The sequence below is a fragment of the Schistocerca nitens genome, chromosome 7 (assembly GCF_023898315.1).
Source record: "Schistocerca nitens isolate TAMUIC-IGC-003100 chromosome 7, iqSchNite1.1, whole genome shotgun sequence".
Lineage (NCBI taxonomy): Eukaryota > Metazoa > Arthropoda > Insecta > Orthoptera > Acrididae > Schistocerca > Schistocerca nitens.
This window is the reverse complement of record NC_064620.1, coordinates 91263925-91268224: the sequence shown is the minus strand read 5'-3', so window position 1 is coordinate 91268224 and position 4300 is coordinate 91263925.

Here is a 4300-nt window from a genome sequence, read left to right as displayed (position 1 = left end):
CCAGGTTCGACACTCGGCACTGCTTAAATTTTGAATAAAAATGGTCAGCAATGGCGGCCGAAAATTTCCGGCAAGGAAGTCACTCGCCTTCTGTCAACGGCACTGTCAAAGAAGTGGAGAAGGAGACAGAGTTTCTTGCCCTTACAGTCGGCGAATTAAGGGAGCTATAAAGTTTCATTTAGCTGTACATTTGTTCGCTTGAGGCGCTGTTGACTAGGCGTCAGCGTTAGTTGATGCTACGATGGCGACCGCTCAACAGAAAGCTTTTTGAGTTATTGAGTACGGCAGAAGTGAATCGATGACAGTTGTTCAGCGTGCATTTCGAACGACGTATGGTGTTAAACCTCCTGATAGGTGGTGTATTAAACGTTGGTATAAACAGTTTACAGGGGATGGGTGTTTGTGCAAAGGGAAAAGTTCTGGACGGCCGAGAACGAGTGATGAAAATGTAGCACGCATCCAGCAAGCATTTGTTCACAGCCCAGGAAAATCGACTCGCAGAGCTAGCAGAGAGCTGCAAATTCCACAATCAACTGTATGGAGAGTCCTGCGAAAAAGGTTAGTTATGAAATTGGTTCAAGCACTGTCTGCAGCTGATAATATTAAAAGAATCGATTTCTGTGATTTTATCATTGCTCAAATGGAAATAGATGAATCTTTCGTTTCAAAGATTGTGTTTAGTGATGAAGCAACTTTCCACACTAACGGGAAAGTCAACCGTCACAATGTCTGTATATGGGGCACTGAGAATCCGCGGGAAACAACTCAGTATGAACGTGACTCGCCTAAGGTGAACGTTTTCTGTGCCATTTCAGCCAATAAAGTTTTTGGTCCCTTTTTCTTCGAAGGTGCTACTGTAACTGGACTACAGTATCTGGAGATGTTAGAGAATTGGCTGTTCCCTCAGCTCGAACAAGAAGCACAACAATTCATATTTCAGCAGGATGGAGCGCCACCACATTGGCACTTATCTGTCCGTAACTACCTGAACGTCAACTACCCGAGGCGATGGATCGGCCGCCAGGCAGCCCGTGACAGAGCACTTCATCACTGGCCTCCAAGAAGCCCTGATCTTACCCCCTGCGATTTTTTCTTATGGGGGTATGTTAAGGATATGGTGTTTCGGCCACCTCTCCCAGCCACCATTGATGATTTGAAACGAGAAATAACAGCAGCTATCCAAACTGTTACGCCTGATATGCTACAGAGAGTGTGGAACGAGTTGGAGTATCGGGTTGATATTGCTGAAGTGTCTGGAGGGGGCCATATTGAACATCTCTGAACTTGTTTTTGAGTGAAAAAAAACCTTTTTAAATACTCTTTGTAATGATGTATAACAGAAGGTTATATTATGTTTCTTTCATTAAATAAACATTTTTAAAGTTGTAGTATTCTTTTCGAATCACCCTGTATAATGTATATGAGGGTATTGAACGGGTAATTCAGTTTGTAAAGGAAGGTGAAAATCTAATAACCTTGGGGGACTGGAATATGATAATAGGGGAAAGATTAAAGGAAATGTTTATGAGAGAATATGGGATTGGTAGTAGAAATGAGAGAAGAAAAATACTAATTGAGTTCTGTGATTATTTTCAGCTAGCAACAACGAATACACCATCCAAGAGTCACAAGAGAAGGAGCTATTCTTTGAAAAGCCCAGGAGACACTAAAAGATTCCAGTTGGATTACATTACCGTCAGGCAGAGATTCCGAAATCAGATATTGGATTGTAAGGCGGGCACAGCATCAAATATAGTCTCAGATCACAATTTAGTAACGGTCAAGAGTAGGCTGAAGTTCAAGAGACGTCAGAACGAATCAATGCGCAATGAAGTGGGATACAGATATTAAGGAATGAAGAGACATGCATGAAGTTCTCTTAAGGTATGCATTCTGCGGTATTGAATAGCTCAGTAGGAAGTTCAGTTGAAGAGGAATAGACATCTCAGAAATTTGAAAAAAAAGGAAGATAACGACGAAGAAACCATGGGTATCGGAAGAAATGCTTCAGTTGATCGACCCAAGAAGGAAGAACAAAATTTTTCAGGGAAATTCAGGAATACAGAAATACACATAGGAATGAAATAAATAGTAAGTGCACGGAAGATAAGACGAAATGGCTGCATGAACGTGGCGAAGAAATCGAAAGAGAAAACTGTCGGAGGGCAGTAACATTAAGAGTGCAATGGGACGTTTACTGTTAAATGCAGAAGAGAGAGCAGATAGGTGGAAAAAGTGCACTGGATGGATATATGAAGGCAAAGACGTGATCGAAGAAGATACACTAGTCGGCAAGGAAGAGAGAGGAGCTTTAGTATTAGACTCAGAATTTAAAATGCCTTTGTAAGACTTAAGATCGAATAAGGCAGAAGATATACACAACATTCCATTGGACTTTCTGAAATAATTGGCGCAAGTGGCAATAAGATGAATATCCGCGTTGCTGTGTGGAATGTATGAAACTGGCGATGTGCCTCCAGACTTTCGGAGAAACAACATCCGCACAACTCCGACGATAGCAAGAGCTGACAAATGTGAAAATTATCGCACAATCAGCTTAACAATTCTTTCTGACAAGAACAGTATACAGAAGATTAGAAAAGAACATTGAGGACCTGTTAGATGACGATCAGTTTCTCTTTAGGAATGGTAAAGGCACCAGAGAGGCACTTCGGACGTTGCGGTTGATAATGGAAGATTGAAGAAAATTCAAAAGCTGTTCCAAGATTTGTTAGCCAGGAAGATGCGTTCGACAATGTAAAATGATGCAATACGTACGAAATTCTGACAAAAATGGGGTAAGCTACAGGGAAAGGTGGGTAATACGTAATATGTACGAGAACCAAGGGTGAACAGCAAGTCTGGAAAGAAGTGCTCGGATTAAAAATTGTGGAAGACAGGAATGTAGCCTTTCGCCCGTATTGTTCAATCCCTACACCGCAGAAGCAAAAACGGAAATAAAAGAAAGGTCCTGGGTGAAAGTATATCAGTGATGCGATTCGTTGATGACATAGCTATTTTCAGTGAAAGTGAAGAAAATTTACAGGATCTGTTGAACGAAATGAATAGTCTAATGAGTGGAGAAGATTGATTGAAAGTAAATCGAAGAGCCGGCCGCTGTGTCCGAGCGGTTCTAGGCGCTTCAGTCCGGAACCACGCTGCCGCTACGGTCGCAGGTTCGAATCCTGCCTCGGGCATGGATGTGTCTGATGTCCTTAGGTTAGTTAGGTTTAAGTAGTTCTAATTCTAGGGGACTGATGACCTTAGATGTTAAGTCCCATAGTGGTTAGAGCCATTTGAACCATCTTGTAAAAGAAAGACCAACGTAACGAGAAATAGCAGAAATGATAATAGCGAAAACTTAACATCAGGACTGGTGATCACAAAGTAGATGCGGTTCAGGATTTCTACTACCTAGACAGTAAAATAACCGATGATGGACGGAGCAAGTATGACATAAAAAGCACACTACCACAGGCAAAAATGGCATTCGTGGCCATATAAAAATCTACTAGTATCAAAAATAGTTCTTAATTTCAGGATGAAATTCGTGAAAATCTGTGTTTGGAAAACATAGAAACATGGACCACAGGAAAATCGCAATAGAAGCATTTGAGATTTGATGCTACAGAAGATGTAGACAATTAGGGGTTCTTACAAGGTAAGAAATTAGGAGGTTCCCGGAGAATCGGTGAAGAAAGGAATGTGTGGAAAGCACTGACATGAAGAAGGGTTCGGATGGTAGGACATCTGATAAGACATCGAGGAATAACTTCCACGGTGCTACAGGGAACTGTAGAGGGTGAAAACTGTAGAAGACAACTGGAATAACAGAAAAATAATTGAGGGCATAGGCTGCGATTGCTACTCTGAAATGGAAAGGTTGGCACAGCAGTGAATTAGTGGCGGACTACATCAAACCAGTCAGAAGACTGATGATTAAAAACACTGACTATACGTATACCTGCGTAATATCTCTGCAATATATCAGTACTAATACTAATCACACAACGAGGGTTCAATAATGAACGCAACACATTTCTTTTGTCGGCCAATTTCAGTTCAAAAGTGCTGAATTTGTTGTGGGACATCGTGGAACATGCTCCCTTCAGCCCATACAGTTTCATGTAGTACCGATAGGTATATGTCATTGAGACTCTTTTGGTGGAAAACCAGAGAATCACGAATATTCACAGGTACTTGCAGAATATCTACGTAGACGTGATACTGGGCGAGGCGTCTGTCATCATAGAAACAAGATCGCGCCAATCTGTTCGATCTCCCGCATGCCGGCCGGCCG